The sequence below is a fragment of the Netta rufina genome (genome assembly GCF_964035555.1).
Source record: "Netta rufina genome assembly, chromosome: 26".
Lineage (NCBI taxonomy): Eukaryota > Metazoa > Chordata > Aves > Anseriformes > Anatidae > Netta > Netta rufina.
The window spans coordinates 7,417,860-7,437,841 of NC_140150.1; positions in this window are offsets into that span (position 1 = coordinate 7,417,860).

A 19,982-nucleotide genomic window follows, 5' to 3' on the forward strand; every position below is an offset into this window, starting at 1 on the left:
TGGCAACACAACCCCATGGTTGCCATGGCAACCCAAACCCATGGTTACCATGGCAAGAGAACCCCATGGTTACCATAGCAACCAAACCCCGTGGTTGCCATGGCAACCCAACCCCATGGTTACCATGGCAACACAACCGCATGGTTACCACAACAACATAACCGCATGCTCACCACGGCAACCCAACTGCATGGTTACCACGGCATCTCAACCCCATGGTTGCCATGGCAACTGAACCCCATAGTTTCCATAGCAACCCAACCCCATAGTTACCATGGCAACACAACCCCATGGTTGCCATGGCAACACTACCCCATGGTTACCATGGCAACACAACCCCATGGTTGCCATGGTAACCCAACCCCATGGTTACCATGGCAACACAACCGCATGGTTACTATGGCAACGCTACCCCATGGTTACCATGGCAACACAACCCCATGGTTACCATGGCAACACTACCCCATGGTTGCCATTCCAAAAGTACCGCCTGATAACCATTGCAACCCAACCCCATACTTACCATGGCAACACAACCCCATGGTTGCCATGGCAACACTACCCCATTGTTACCATGGCAACAGAACCCCATGGTTACCATGGCAACAGAACGCCATGGTTACCATAGCAACCAAACCCCGTGGTTGCCATGGCAACCCAACCCCATGGTTACCATGGCAACACAACCGCATGGTTACCATGGCAACACTACCCCATGATTGCCATTCCAAAAGAACCGCCTGATAACCATTGCAACCCAACCCCATAGTTACCATGGCAACACAACCCCATGGTTGCCATGGCAACACTACCCCATGGTTACCATGGCAACAGAACCCCATAGTTGCCATGGCAACTAAACGCCATGGTTACCATGGCAACACAACTCCATGGTTGCCATGGCAACCCAACCCCATGGTTACGATGGCAACAGAACCCCATGCTAACCATAGCAACCAAACCCCATGGTTACCATGGCAACACAACCGCATGGTTACCATGGCAACACTACCCCATGTTTGCCATTCAAAAAGAACCGCCTGATAACGATTGCAACCCAACAGCATAGTTACCATGGAAACGCAACCCCATGGTTGCCATGGCAACTAAACGCCATGGTTACCATGGCAACACAACCCCATGGTTGTCGTGGAAACCCAACCCCATGGTTACCATGGCAACAGAACCCCATGGTTACCAGAGCAACAAAACCCCGTGGTTGGGATGGCAACCCAACCCCATGGTTACCATGGAAACACAACCGCATGGTTACCACAACAACACAACCGCATGGTTACCACGGCAGCCCAACGGCATGGTTACCACGGCATCTCAACCCCATGGTTGCCATGGCAACTAAACCCCATAGTTTCCATAGCAACCCAACCCCATAGTTACCATGGCAAAATAACACCATGGTTCCCATGGCAACACAACTCCGTGGTTGCCATGGCTCCCAACCCCATCGTTACCATGGCAACTAAACGCCATGGTTACCATGGCAACACAACCCCATGGTTCCCATGGCAACACAACCCCGTGGTTGCCATGGTAACCCAACCCCATCGTTACCATGGCAACACAACCCCATGGTTGCCATGGCAACACAACCGCATGGTTACCATGGCAACCCAACCCCATGGTTACCATGGCAACAAAACCGCATGGTTACTATGGCAACGCTACCCCATGGTTACCATGGCAACACAACCGCATGGTTACCATGGCAACACTACCCCATGGTTGCCATTCCAAAAGAACCGCCTGATAACCATTGCAACCCAACCCCATACTTACCATGGCAACACAACCCCATGGTTGCCATGGCAACACTACCCCACGGTTACCATGGCAACAGAACCCCATGGTTACCACGGCAACCAAACCCCATGGTTACCATGGCAAGAGAACGCCATGGTTACCATAGCAACCAAACCCCGTGGTTGCCATGGCAACCCAACCCCATGGTTACCATGGCAACACAACCACATGGTCACCATGGCAACACTACCCCATGGTTGCCATTCCAAAAGAACCGCCTGATAACCATTGCAACACAACCCCATGGTTACCATGGCAACACAACCCCATGGTTGCCATGGCAACACTACCCCATGGTTACCATGGCAACAGAACCCCATAGTTGCCATGGCAACCAAACCCCATGATTACCATGGCAACACAACCGCATGGTTACCATGGCAACACTACCCCATGGTTGCCATTCCAAAAGAACCGCCTGATAACCATTGCAACCCAACCCCATAGTTACCATGGCAACACAACCCCATGGTTGCCATGGCAACACTACCCCATGGTTACCATGGCAACAGAACCCCATAGTTGCCATGGCAACTAAACGCCATGGTTACCATGGCAACACAACCCCATGGTTGCCATGGCAACCCAAACCCGTGGTTACCATGGCAAGAGAACCCCATGGTTACCATAGCAACCAAACCCCGTGGTTGCCATGGCAACCCAACCCCATGGTTACCATGGCAACACAACCGCATGGTTACCACAACAACACAACCGCATGCTCACCATGGCAACCCAACTGCATGGTTACCACGGCATCTCAACCCCATGGTTGCCATGGCAACTGAACCCCATAGTTTCCATAGCAACCCAACCCCATAGTTACCATGGCAACACTTCCCCATGGTTGCCATGGCAACACTACCCCATGGTTACCATGGCAACAGAACCCCATAGTTGCCATGGCAACTAAACGCCATGGTTAGCATGGCAACACAACCCCATGGTTGCCATGGCAACCCAAACCCATGGTTACCATGGCAAGAGAACCCCATGGTTACCATAGCAACCAAACCCCGTGGTTGCCATGGCAACCCAACCCCATGGTTACCATGGCAACACAATCGCATGGTTACCACAACAACACAACCGCATGCTCACCACGGCAACCCAACTGCATGGTTACCACGGCATCTCAACCCCATGGTTGCCATGGAAACTGAACCCCATAGTTTCCATAGCAACCCAACCCCATAGTTACCATGGCAACACTACCCCATGGTTACCATGGCAACACAACCGCATGGTTGCCATGGTAACCCAACCCCATGGTTACCATGGCAACACAACCGCATGGTTACAATGGCAACGCTACCCCATGGTTACCATGGCAACACAACCGCATGGTTACCATGGCAACACTACCCCATGGTTTGCATTCCAAAAGTACCGCCTGATAACCATTGCAACCCAACCCCATACTTACCATGGCAACACAACCCCATGGTTGCCATGGCAACACTACCCCATTGTTACCATGGCAACAGAACCCCATGGTTACCATGGCAACAGAACGCCATGGTTACCATAGCAACCAAACCCCGTGGTTGCCATGGCAACCCAACCCCATGGTTACCATGGCAACACAACCGCATGGTTACCATGGCAACACTACCCCATGATTGCCATTCCAAAAGAACCGCCTGATAACCATTGCAACCCAACCCCATAGTTACCATGGCAACACAACCCCATGGTTGCCATGGCAACACTACCCCATGGTTACCATGGCAACAGAACCCCATAGTTGCCATGGCAACTAAACGCCATGGTTACCATGGCAACACAACTCCATGGTTGCCATGGCAACCCAACCCCATGGTTACGATGGCAACAGAACCCCATGCTAACCATAGCAACCAAACCCCATGGTTACCATGGCAACACAACCGCATGGTTACCATGGCAACACTACCCCATGTTTGCCATTCAAAAAGAACCGCCTGATAACCATTGCAACCCAACAGCATAGTTACCATGGAAACGCAACCCCATGGTTGCCATGGCAACTAAACGCCATGGTTACCATGGCAACACAACCCCATGGTTGTCGTGGAAACCCAACCCCATGGTTACCATGGCAACAGAACCCCATGGTTACCAGAGCAACAAAACCGCATGGTTACCACGGCAGCCCAACTGCATGGTTACCATGGAAACACAACCGCATGGTTACCATGGCAACACTACCCCATGTTTGCCATTCAAAAAGAACCGCCTGATAACCATTGCAACCCAACAGCATAGTTACCATGGAAACGCAACCCCATGGTTGCCATGGCAACTAAACGCCATGGTTACCATGGCAACACAACCCCATGGTTGTCGTGGAAACCCAACCCCATGGTTACCATGGCAACAGAACCCCATGGTTACCAGAGCAACACAACCCCATGGTTACCATGGCAACCCAACCCCATGGTTACCATGGAAACACAACCGCATGGTTACCACAACAACACAACCGCATGGTTACCACGGCAGCCCAACTGCATGGTTACCACGGCATCTCAACCCCATGGTTGCCATGGCAACTAAACCCCATAGTTTCCATAGAAACCCAACCCCATAGTTTCCATGGCAAAATAACACCATGGTTCCCATGGCAACACAACCCCGTGGTTGCCATGGCTCCCAACCCCATCGTTACCATGGCAACTAAACGCCATGGTTACCATGGCAACACAACCCCATGGTTCCCATGGCAACACAACCCCGTGGTTGCCATGGCAACACAACCCCATGGTTGCCATGGCAACACAACCGCATGGTTACCATGGCAACCCAACCCCATGGTTACCATGGCAACAAAACCGCATGGTTACTATGGCAACGCTACCCCATGGTTACCATGGCAACAAAACCGCATGGTTACTATGGCAACGCTACCCCATGGTTACCATGGCAACACAACCGCATGGTTACCATGGCAACACTACCCCATGGTTGCCATTCCAAAAGAACCGCCTGATAACCATTGCAACCCAACCCCATACTTACCATGGCAACACAACTACATGGTTGCCATGGCAAAACTACCCCACGGTTACCATGGCAACAGAACCCCATGGTTACCACGGCAACCAAACCCCATGGTTACCATGGCAAGAGAACGCCATGGTTACCATAGCAACCAAACCCCGTGGTTGCCATGGCAACCCAACCCCATGGTTACCATGGCAACACAACCCCATGGTTGCCATGGCAACAGAACCCCATGGTTACCAGAGCAACACAACCCCATGGTTACCATGGCAACCCAACCCCATGGTTACCATGGAAACACAACCGCATGGTTACCACAACAACACAACCGCATGGTTACCACGGCAGCCCAACTGCATGGTTACCACGGCATCTCAACCCCATGGTTGCCATGGCAACTAAACCCCATAGTTTCCATAGAAACCCAACCCCATAGTTTCCATGGCAAAATAACACCATGGTTCCCATGGCAACACAACCCCGTGGTTGCCATGGCTCCCAACCCCATCGTTACCATGGCAACTAAACGCCATGGTTACCATGGCAACACAACCCCATGGTTCCCATGGCAACACAACCCCGTGGTTGCCATGGCAACACAACCCCATGGTTGCCATGGCAACACAACCGCATGGTTACCATGGCAACCCAACCCCATGGTTACCATGGCAACAAAACCGCATGGTTACTATGGCAACGCTACCCCATGGTTACCATGGCAACAAAACCGCATGGTTACTATGGCAACGCTACCCCATGGTTACCATGGCAACACAACCGCATGGTTACCATGGCAACACTACCCCATGGTTGCCATTCCAAAAGAACCGCCTGATAACCATTGCAACCCAACCCCATACTTACCATGGCAACACAACTACATGGTTGCCATGGCAAAACTACCCCACGGTTACCATGGCAACAGAACCCCATGGTTACCACGGCAACCAAACCCCATGGTTACCATGGCAAGAGAACGCCATGGTTACCATAGCAACCAAACCCCGTGGTTGCCATGGCAACCCAACCCCATGGTTACCATGGCAACACAACCCCATGGTTGCCATGGCAACACTACCCCATGGTTGGCATGGCAACCCAACCCCATGGTTACCATGGCAAGAGAACCGCATGGTTACAATAGCAACGAAACCCCGTGGTTGCCATGGCAACCCAACCCCATGGTTACCATGGAAACACAACCGCATGGTTACCACGGAAACCCAACTGCATGGTTACCACGGCATTTCAACCCCATGGTTGCCATGGCAACTAAACCCCATAGTTTCCATAGCAACCCAACCCCATAGTTACCATGGCAACACAACCCCATGGTTCCCATGGCAACACAAGCCCGTGGTTGCCATGGCAACCCAAACCCATCGTTACCATGGCAAATAAACACCATGGTTACCATGGCAACAGAACCCCATGCTAACCATAGCAACCAAACCCCATCGTTACCATGGCAACACAACCCCATGGTTGCCATGGCAACACTACCCCATGGTTACCATGGCAACACTACCACATGGTTACCATGGCAACACAACTGCATGGTTACCATGACAACCCAACCCCATCGTTACCAATGCAACACTACCCCATGGTTCCCATGGCAACACAACTGCATGGTTACCATGGCAACACTACCCCATGGTTGCCATTCCAAAAGAACTGCCTGATAACCATTGCAACCCAACCCCATGGTTACCATGGCAACACAACCCCATGGTTTCCATGGCAACCCAACCCCATCGTTACCATGGCAACACTACCCCATGGTTACCATGGCAACACAACTGCATGGTTACCATGGCAACACTACCCCATGGTTGCCATTCCAAAAGAACTGCCTGATAACCATTGCAACCCAACCCCATGGTTACCATGGCAACACAACCCCATGGTTGCCATGGCAACACTACCCCATGGTTACCATGGCAACAGAACCCCATGGTTACCATGGCAACCCAACCCCATAGTTACCATGGAAACAGAACGCCATGGTTACCATAGCAACCAAACCCCGTGGTTGCCATGGCAACCCAACCCCATGGTTACCATGGCAACACAACCGCATGGTTACCATGGCAACACTACCCCATGGTTGCCATTCCAAAAGAACCGCCTGATAACCATTGCAACCCAACCCCATAGTTACCATGGCAACAGAACCCCATACTTGCCATGGCAACTAAACGCCATGGGTACCATGGCAACACAACCCCACGATTGCCTTGGCAACCCAACCCCATGGTTACGATGGCAACAGAAACCCATGCTAACCATAGCAACCAAACCCCATGGTTACCATGGCAACACAACCGCATGGTTACCATGGCAACACTACCCCATGGTTGCCATGGCAACACAACGGCATGGTTACCATGGCAACACAACCGCATGGTTACCATGGCAACACAACCCCATGGTTGCATTGGCAACCCAAGCCCATGGTTACCATGGCAACAGAACCCCATGGTTACCATAGCAACCAAACCCCGTGGTTGCCATGGCAACCCAACCCCATGGTTACCATGGCAAAACAACAGCATGGTTACCACAACAACACAAAGGCATGGTTACCACGGCAACCCAACTGCATGGTTACCACGGCATCTCAACCCCATGGTTGCCATGGCAACTAAACCCCATAGTTGCCATAGCAACCCAACCCCATAGTTACCATGGCAACACAACCCCATGGTTCCCATGGCAACACAACCCCGTAGTTGCCATGGCAACCCAACCCCATTGTTACCATGGCAACACAACACATGGTTGCCATGGAAACACTACCCCATGGTTACCATGGCAACACAACCCCATAGTTGCCATGGCAACTAAACGCCATGGTTACCATGGCAACACACCCCATGGTTGCCATGGCAACCATACCAGAGGTTACCATGGCAACACAACCGCATGGTTACTATGGCAACGCTACCCCATGGTTACCATGGCAACACAAACGCATGGTTACCATGGCAACACTACCCCATGGTTGCCATTCCAAAAGAACCGCCTGATAACCATTGCAACCCAACCCCATACTTACCATGGCAAAACAACCCCATGGTTGCCATGGCAGCACTACCCCATTGTTACCATGGCAACAGAACCCCATGCTAACCATAGCAACCAAACCCCATGGTTACCATGGCAACACAACCCCATGGTTGCCATTCCAAAAGAACCGCCTGATAACCATTGCAACCCAACCCCATAGTTACCATGGCAGCACAACCCCATGGTTGCCATGGCAACCATACCCAAGGTTACCATGGCAACACAACCGCATGGTTACTATGGCAACGCTACCCCATGGTTACCATGGCAACACAACCGCATGGTTACCATGGCAACACTACCCCATGGTTGCCATTCCAAAAGAACCGCCTGATAACCATTGCAACCCAACCCCATACTTACCATGGAACACAACCCCATGGTTGCCATGGCAACACTACCCCATTGTTACCATGGCAACAGAACGCCATGCTAACCATAGCAACCAAACCCCATGGTTACCATGGCAACACAACCCCATGGTTGCCATGGCAACACTACCCCATGGTTACCATGGAAACGCAACCCCATGGTTGCCGTGGCAACTAAATGCCATGGTACCCATGGCAACACAACCCCATGGTTGGCATGGCAACCCAACCCCATGGTTACCATGGCAACAGACCCCCATGGTTACAATAGCAACCAAACCCCGTGGTTGCCATGGCAACCCAACCCCATGGTTACCATGGAAACACAACCTTATGGTTACCACGGAAACCCAACTGCATGGTTACCACGGCATTTCAACCCCATGGTTGCCATGGCAACTAAACCCCATAGTTTCCATAGCAACCCAACCCCATAGTTACCATGGCAACACAACCCCATGGTTCCCATGGCATCACAACCCCGTGGTTGCCATGGCAACCCAAACCCATCGTTACCATGGCAAATAAACACCATGGTTACCATGGTAACACAACCCCATGGTTCCCACGGCAACACAACCCCGTGGTTGCCATGGCAACACAACCCCATCGTTACCACGGCAACACAACCCCATGGTTGCCATGGCAACACTACTCCATGGTTACCATGGCAACACAACCCCATGGTTGCCATGGCAACACTACCCCATGTTTACCATGGCAACACAACCCCATGGTTGCCATGGCAACACTACCCCATGGTTACCATGGCAACACAACCCCATAGTTGCCATGGCAACTAAACGCCATGGTTACCATGGCAACACAACCCCATGGTTGCCATGGCAACTAAACCCCATAGTTTCCATAGCAACCCAACCCCATAGTTACCATGGCAAAATAACACCATGGTTCCCATGGCAACACAACTCCGTGGTTGCCATGGCTCCCAACCCCATCGTTACCATGGCAACTAAACGCCATGGTTCCCATGGCAACACAACCCCGTGGTTGCCATGGTAACCCAACCCCATCGTTACCATGGCAACACAACCCCATGGTTGCCATGGCAACACAACCGCATGGTTACCATGGCAACCCAACCCCATGGTTACCATGGCAACAAAACCGCATGGTTACTATGGCAACGCTACCCCATGGTTACCATGGCAACACAACCGCATGGTTACCATGGCAACACTACCCCATGGTTGCCATTCCAAAAGAACCGCCTGATAACCATTGCAACCCAACCCCATACTTACCATGGCAACACAACCCCATGGTTGCCATGGCAACACTACCCCACGGTTACCATGGCAACAGAACCCCATGGTTACCACGGCAACCAAACCCCATGGTTACCATGGCAAGAGAACGCCATGGTTACCATAGCAACCAAACCCCGTGGTTGCCATGGCAACCCAACCCCATGGTTACCATGGCAACACAACCACATGGTCACCATGGCAACACTACCCCATGGTTGCCATTCCAAAAGAACCGCCTGATAACCATTGCAACCCAACCCCATGGTTACCATGGCAACACAACCCCATGGTTGCCATGGCAACACTACCCCATGGTTACCATGGCAACAGAACCCCATAGTTGCCATGGCAACCAAACCCCATGATTACCATGGCAACACAACCGCATGGTTACCATGGCAACACTACCCCATGGTTGCCATTCCAAAAGAACCGCCTGATAACCATTGCAACCCAACCCCATAGTTACCATGGCAACACAACCCCATGGTTGCCATGGCAACACTACCCCATGGTTACCATGGCAACAGAACCCCATAGTTGCCATGGCAACTAAACGCCATGGTTACCATGGCAACACAACCCCATGGTTGCCATGGCAACCCAAACCCGTGGTTACCATGGCAAGAGAACCCCATGGTTACCATAGCAACCAAACCCCGTGGTTGCCATGGCAACCCAACCCCATGGTTACCATGGCAACACAACCGCATGGTTACCACAACAACACAACCGCATGCTCACCATGGCAACCCAACTGCATGGTTACCACGGCATCTCAACCCCATGGTTGCCATGGCAACTGAACCCCATAGTTTCCATAGCAACCCAACCCCATAGTTACCATGGCAACACTTCCCCATGGTTGCCATGGCAACACTACCCCATGGTTACCATGGCAACAGAACCCCATAGTTGCCATGGCAACTAAACGCCATGGTTAGCATGGCAACACAACCCCATGGTTGCCATGGCAACCCAAACCCATGGTTACCATGGCAAGAGAACCCCATGGTTACCATAGCAACCAAACCCCGTGGTTGCCATGGCAACCCAACCCCATGGTTACCATGGCAACACAATCGCATGGTTACCACAACAACACAACCGCATGCTCACCACGGCAACCCAACTGCATGGTTACCACGGCATCTCAACCCCATGGTTGCCATGGAAACTGAACCCCATAGTTTCCATAGCAACCCAACCCCATAGTTACCATGGCAACACTACCCCATGGTTACCATGGCAACACAACCGCATGGTTGCCATGGTAACCCAACCCCATGGTTACCATGGCAACACAACCGCATGGTTACAATGGCAACGCTACCCCATGGTTACCATGGCAACACAACCGCATGGTTACCATGGCAACACTACCCCATGGTTTGCATTCCAAAAGTACCGCCTGATAACCATTGCAACCCAACCCCATACTTACCATGGCAACACAACCCCATGGTTGCCATGGCAACACTACCCCATTGTTACCATGGCAACAGAACCCCATGGTTACCATGGCAACAGAACGCCATGGTTACCATAGCAACCAAACCCCGTGGTTGCCATGGCAACCCAACCCCATGGTTACCATGGCAACACAACCGCATGGTTACCATGGCAACACTACCCCATGATTGCCATTCCAAAAGAACCGCCTGATAACCATTGCAACCCAACCCCATAGTTACCATGGCAACACAACCCCATGGTTGCCATGGCAACACTACCCCATGGTTACCATGGCAACAGAACCCCATAGTTGCCATGGCAACTAAACGCCATGGTTACCATGGCAACACAACTCCATGGTTGCCATGGCAACCCAACCCCATGGTTACGATGGCAACAGAACCCCATGCTAACCATAGCAACCAAACCCCATGGTTACCATGGCAACACAACCGCATGGTTACCATGGCAACACTACCCCATGTTTGCCATTCAAAAAGAACCGCCTGATAACCATTGCAACCCAACAGCATAGTTACCATGGAAACGCAACCCCATGGTTGCCATGGCAACTAAACGCCATGGTTACCATGGCAACACAACCCCATGGTTGTCGTGGAAACCCAACCCCATGGTTACCATGGCAACAGAACCCCATGGTTACCAGAGCAACAAAACCGCATGGTTACCACGGCAGCCCAACTGCATGGTTACCATGGAAACACAACCGCATGGTTACCATGGCAACACTACCCCATGTTTGCCATTCAAAAAGAACCGCCTGATAACCATTGCAACCCAACAGCATAGTTACCATGGAAACGCAACCCCATGGTTGCCATGGCAACTAAACGCCATGGTTACCATGGCAACACAACCCCATGGTTGTCGTGGAAACCCAACCCCATGGTTACCATGGCAACAGAACCCCATGGTTACCAGAGCAACACAACCCCATGGTTACCATGGCAACCCAACCCCATGGTTACCATGGAAACACAACCGCATGGTTACCACAACAACACAACCGCATGGTTACCACGGCAGCCCAACTGCATGGTTACCACGGCATCTCAACCCCATGGTTGCCATGGCAACTAAACCCCATAGTTTCCATAGAAACCCAACCCCATAGTTTCCATGGCAAAATAACACCATGGTTCCCATGGCAACACAACCCCGTGGTTGCCATGGCTCCCAACCCCATCGTTACCATGGCAACTAAACGCCATGGTTACCATGGCAACACAACCCCATGGTTCCCATGGCAACACAACCCCGTGGTTGCCATGGCAACACAACCCCATGGTTGCCATGGCAACACAACCGCATGGTTACCATGGCAACCCAACCCCATGGTTACCATGGCAACAAAACCGCATGGTTACTATGGCAACGCTACCCCATGGTTACCATGGCAACAAAACCGCATGGTTACTATGGCAACGCTACCCCATGGTTACCATGGCAACACAACCGCATGGTTACCATGGCAACACTACCCCATGGTTGCCATTCCAAAAGAACCGCCTGATAACCATTGCAACCCAACCCCATACTTACCATGGCAACACAACTACATGGTTGCCATGGCAAAACTACCCCACGGTTACCATGGCAACAGAACCCCATGGTTACCACGGCAACCAAACCCCATGGTTACCATGGCAAGAGAACGCCATGGTTACCATAGCAACCAAACCCCGTGGTTGCCATGGCAACCCAACCCCATGGTTACCATGGCAACACAACCCCATGGTTGCCATGGCAACACTACCCCATGGTTGGCATGGCAACCCAACCCCATGGTTACCATGGCAAGAGAACCGCATGGTTACAATAGCAACGAAACCCCGTGGTTGCCATGGCAACCCAACCCCATGGTTACCATGGAAACACAACCGCATGGTTACCACGGAAACCCAACTGCATGGTTACCACGGCATTTCAACCCCATGGTTGCCATGGCAACTAAACCCCATAGTTTCCATAGCAACCCAACCCCATAGTTACCATGGCAACACAACCCCATGGTTCCCATGGCAACACAAGCCCGTGGTTGCCATGGCAACCCAAACCCATCGTTACCATGGCAAATAAACACCATGGTTACCATGGCAACAGAACCCCATGCTAACCATAGCAACCAAACCCCATCGTTACCATGGCAACACAACCCCATGGTTGCCATGGCAACACTACCCCATGGTTACCATGGCAACACTACCACATGGTTACCATGGCAACACAACTGCATGGTTACCATGGCAACCCAACCCCATCGTTACCAATGCAACACTACCCCATGGTTCCCATGGCAACACAACTGCATGGTTACCATGGCAACACTACCCCATGGTTGCCATTCCAAAAGAACTGCCTGATAACCATTGCAACCCAACCCCATGGTTACCATGGCAACACAACCCCATGGTTTCCATGGCAACCCAACCCCATCGTTACCATGGCAACAGAACCCCATGGTTACCATGGCAACACAACTGCATGGTTACCATGGCAACACTACCCCATGGTTGCCATTCCAAAAGAACTGCCTGATAACCATTGCAACCCAACCCCATGGTTACCATGGCAACACAACCCCATGGTTGCCATGGCAACACTACCCCATGGTTACCATGGCAACAGAACCCCATGGTTACCATGGCAACCCAACCCCATAGTTACCATGGAAACAGAACGCCATGGTTACCATAGCAACCAAACCCCGTGGTTGCCATGGCAACCCAACCCCATGGTTACCATGGCAACACAACCGCATGGTTACCATGGCAACACTACCCCATGGTTGCCATTCCAAAAGAACCGCCTGATAACCATTGCAAACCAACCCCATAGTTACCATGGCAACAGAACCCCATACTTGCCATGGCAACTAAACGCCATGGGTACCATGGCAACACAACCCCACGATTGCCTTGGCAACCCAACCCCATGGTTACGATGGCAACAGAAACCCATGCTAACCATAGCAACCAAACCCCATGGTTACCATGGCAACACAACCGCATGGTTACCATGGCAACACTACCCCATGGTTGCCATGGCAACACAACGGCATGGTTACCATGGCAACACAACCGCATGGTTACCATGGCAACACAACCCCATGGTTGCATTGGCAACCCAAGCCCATGGTTACCATGGCAACAGAACCCCATGGTTACCATAGCAACCAAACACCGTGGTTGCCATGGCAACCCAACCCCATGGTTACCATGGCAAAACAACAGCATGGTTACCACAACAACACAAAGGCATGGTTACCACGGCAACCCAACTGCATGGTTACCACGGCATCTCAACCCCATGGTTGCCATGGCAACTAAACCCCATAGTTGCCATAGCAACCCAACCCCATAGTTACCATGGCAACACAACCCCATGGTTCCCATGGCAACACAACCCCGTAGTTGCCATGGCAACCCAACCCCATTGTTACCATGGCAACACAACACATGGTTGCCATGGAAACACTACCCCATGGTTACCATGGCAACACAACCCCATAGTTGCCATGGCAACTAAACGCCATGGTTACCATGGCAACACACCCCATGGTTGCCATGGCAACCATACCAGAGGTTACCATGGCAACACAACCGCATGGTTACTATGGCAACGCTACCCCATGGTTACCATGGCAACACAAACGCATGGTTACCATGGCAACACTACCCCATGGTTGCCATTCCAAAAGAACCGCCTGATAACCATTGCAACCCAACCCCATACTTACCATGGCAAAACAACCCCATGGTTGCCATGGCAGCACTACCCCATTGTTACCATGGCAACAGAACCCCATGCTAACCATAGCAACCAAACCCCATGGTTACCATGGCAACACAACCCCATGGTTGCCATTCCAAAAGAACCGCCTGATAACCATTGCAACCCAACTCCATAGTTACCATGGCAGCACAACCCCATGGTTGCCATGGCAACCATACCCAAGGTTACAATGGCAACACAACCGCATGGTTACTATGGCAACGCTACCCCATGGTTACCATGGCAACACTACCCCATGGTTGCCATTCCAAAAGAACCGCCTGATAACCATTGCAACCCAACCCCATACTTACCATGGAACACAACCCCATGGTTGCCATGGCAACACTACCCCATTGTTACCATGGCAACAGAACGCCATGCTAACCATAGCAACCAAACCCCATGGTTACCATGGCAACACAACCCCATGGTTGCCATGGCAACACTACCCCATGGTTACCATGGAAACGCAACCCCATGGTTGCCGTGGCAACTAAATGCCATGGTACCCATGGCAACACAACCCCATGGTTGGCATGGCAACCCAACCCCATGGTTACCATGGCAACAGACCCCCATGGTTACAATAGCAACCAAACCCCGTGGTTGCCATGGCAACCCAACCCCATGGTTACCATGGAAACACAACCTTATGGTTACCACGGAAACCCAACTGCATGGTTACCACGGCATTTCAACCCCATGGTTGCCATGGCAACTAAACCCCATAGTTTCCATAGCAACCCAACCCCATAGTTACCATGGCAACACAACCCCATGTTTCCCATGGCATCACAACCCCGTGGTTGCCATGGCAACCCAAACCCATCGTTACCATGGCAAATAAACACCATGGTTACCATGGTAACACAACCCCATGGTTCCCACGGCAACACAACCCCGTGGTTGCCATGGCAACACAACCCCATCGTTACCACGGCAACACAACCCCATGGTTGCCATGGCAACACTACTCCATGGTTACCATGGCAACACAACCCCATGGTTGCCATGGCAACACTACCCCATGTTTACCATGGCAACACAACCCCATGGTTGCCATGGCAACACTACCCCATGGTTACCATGGCAACACAACCCCATAGTTGCCATGGCAACTAAACGCCATGGTTACCATGGCAACACGACCCCATGGTTGCCATGGCAACCCAACCCCACGGTTACGATGGCAACAGAACCCCATGCTAACCATAGCAGCCAAACCCCATGGTTACCATGGCAACACAACCGCATGGTTACCATGGCAACACTACCCCATGGTTACCATGGCAACACAACCCCGTGGTTGCCATGGCAACCCAACCCCATTGTTACCATGGCAACACAACACATGGTTGCCATGGCAACACAACCCCATGGTTGCCATGGCAACACAACCCCATGGTTACCATGGCAAGAGAGCCCCATGGTTACCATAGCAACCAAACCCCGTGTTTGCCATGGCAACCCAACCCCATGGTTACCATGGCAACACAACCGCATGGCTACCACAAAAACACAACCGCATGGTTACCACGGCAACCCAACTGCATGGTTACCACGGCATCTCAACCCCATGGTTGCCATGGCAACTAAACCCCATAGTTGCCATAGCAACCAAACCCCATAGTTACCATGGCAACACAACCCCATGGTTCCCATGGCAACACAACCCCGTGGTTGCCATGGCAACCCAACCCCATTGTTACCATGGCAACACAACACATGGTTGCCATGGCAACACTACCCCATGGTTACCATGGCAACAGAACCCCATAGTTGCCATGGCAACTAAACGCCATGGTTACCATGGCAACACAACCGCATGGTTACCATGGCAACACTACCCCATGGTTACCATGGCAACAGAACCCAATAGTTACCATGGCAACCCAACCCCATAGTTACCATGGCAACAGAACGCCATGGTTACCATAGCAACCAAACCCCGTGGTTGCCATGGCAACCCAACCCCATGGTTACCATGGCAACACAACCGCATGGTTACCATGGCAACACTACCCCATGGTTGCCATTCCAAAAGAACCGCCTGATAACCTTTGCAACCCAACCCCATAGTTACCATGGCAACACAACCCCACGATTGCCATGGCAACCCAACACCATGGTTACGATGGCAACACAACCCCATGCTAACCAGAGCAACCAAACCCCATGGTTACCATGGCAACACAACCGCATGGTTACCATGGCAACACTACCCCATGGTTGCCATGGCAACACAACGGCATGGTTACCATGGCAACACAACCGCATGGTTACCATGGCAACACAACCCCATGGTTGCCATGGCAACCCATCCCCATGGTTACCATGGCAACAGAACCCCATGGTTACCATAGCAACCAAACCCCGTGGTTGCCATGGCAACCCAACCCCATGGTTACCATGGCAAAACAACCGCATGGTTACCACGGCAACCCAACTGCATGGTTACCACGGCATCTCAACCCCATGGTTCCCATGGCAACACAACCCCGTAGTTGCCATGGCAACCCAACCCCATTGTTACCATGGCAACACAACCCTATGGTTGCCATGGAAACACTACCCCATGGTTACCATGGCAACACAACCCCATAGTTGCATTGGCAACTAAACGCCATGGTTACCATGGCAACACAACCCCATGGTTGCCATGGCAACCCAACCCCATGGTTACCATGGCAACACAACCGCATGGTTACTATGGCAACGCTACCCCATGGTTACCATGGCAACACAACCGCATGGTTACCATGGCAACACTACCCCATGGTTGCCATTCCAAAAGAACCGCCTGATAACCATTGCAAACCAACCCCATACTTACCATGGCAACACAACCCCATGGTTACCATGGCAACACTACCCCATTGTTACCATGGCAACAGAACCCCATGCTAACCATAGCAACCAAACCCCATGGTTACCATGGCAACACAACCCCATGGTTGCCATTCCAAAAGAACCGCCTGATAACCATTGCAACCCAACCCCATAGTTACCATGGCAACACAACCCCATGGTTGCCATGGCAACACTACCCCATGGTTACCATGGAAACGCAACCCCATGGTTTCCGTGGCAACTAAATGCCACGGTTACCATGGCAAGACAACCCCATGGTTGGCATGGCAACACAACCCCATGGTTACCATGGCAAGAGAACCCCATGGTTACAATAGCAACCAAACCCCGTGGTTGCCATGGCAACCAAACCCCATGGTTACCATGGAAACACAACCGCATGGTTACCACGGAAACCCAACTGCATGGTTACCACGGCATTTCAACCCCATGGTTGCCATGGCAACTAAACCCCATAGTTTCCATAGCAACCCAACCCCATAGTTACCATGGAAACACAACCCCATGGTTCCCATGGCAACACAACCCCGTGGTTGCCATGGCAACCCAAACCCATCGTTATCATGGCAAATAAACACCATGGTTACCATGGCAACAGAACCCCATGCTAACCATTGCAACCAAACCCCATCGTTACCATGGCAACACAACCCCATGGTTGCCATGGCAACACTACCCCATGGTTACCATGGCAACAGTATCCCATAGTTGCCATGGTAACTAAACGCCATGGTTACCATGGCAACACAACCCCATGGTTTCCATGGCAACCCAACGCCATCGTTACCATGGCAACACTACCCCATGGTTAGAATGGCAACACAACTGCATGGTTACCATGGCAACACTACCCCATGGTTTCCATTCCAAAAGAACTGCCTGATAACCATTGCAACCCAACCCCATGGTTACCATGGCAACACAACCCCATGGTTGCCATGGCAACACTACCCCATGGTTACCATGGCAACAGAACCCCATGGTTACCATGGCAACCCAACCCCATAGTTACCATGGCAACAGAACGCCATGGTTACCATAGCAACCAAACCCCGTGGTTGCCATGGCAACCCAACCCCATGGTTACCATGGCAACACAACGGCATGGTTACCATGGCAACACAACCGCATGGTTACCATGGCAACACAACCCCATGGTTGCCATGGCAACCCAAGCCCATGGTTACCATGGCAACAGAACCCCATGGTTACCAAAGCAACCAAACCCCGTGGTTGCCATGGCAACCCAACCCCATGGTTACCATGGCAAAACAACAGCATGGTTACCACAACAACACAAAGGCATGGTTACCACGGCAACCCAACTGCATGGTTACCACGGCATCTCAACCCCATGGTTGCCATGGCAACTAAACCCCATAGTTGCCATAGCAACCCAACCCCATAGTTACCATGGCAACACAACCCCATGGTTCCCATGGCAACACAACCCCGTAGTTGCCATGGCAACCCAACCCCATTGTTACCATGGCAACACAACACATGGTTGCCATGGAAACACTACCCCATGGTTACCATGGCAACACAACCCCATAGTTGCCATGGCAACTAAACGCCATGGTTACCATGGCAACACAACCCCATGGTTGCCATGGCAACCATACCCAAGGTTACCATGGCAACACAACCGCATGGTTACTATGGCAACGCTACCCCATGGTTACCATGGCAACACAACCGCATGGTTACCATGGCAACACTACCCCATGGTTGCCATTCCAAAAGAACCGCCTGATAACCATTGCAACCCAACCCCATAGTTACCATGGCAACACAACCCCATGGTTGCCATGGCAACACTACCCCATGGTTACCATGGAAACGCAACCCCATGGTTGCCGTGGCAACTAAATGCCATGGTTACCATGGCAACACAACCCCATGGTTGGCATGGCAACCCAACCCCATGGTTAGCATGGCAACAGACCCCCATGGTTCCAATAGCAACCAAACCCCGTGGTTGCCATGGCAACCAAACCACATGGTAACCATGGAAACACAACCGCATGGTTACCACGGAAACACAACTGCATGGTTACCACGGCATTTCAATCCCGTGGTTGCCGTGGAAACTAAACCCCAGAGTTTCCATAGCAACCCAACCCCATAGTTACCATGGCAACACAACCCCGTGGTTCCCATGGCATCACAAGCCCGTGGTTGCCATGGCAACCCAAACCCATCGTTACCATGGCAAATAAACACCATGGTTACCATGGCAACACAACCCCATGGTTCCCATGGCAACACAACCCCGTGGTTGCCATGGCAACCCAACCCCACCGTTACCACGGCAACACAACCCCATGGTTGCCAT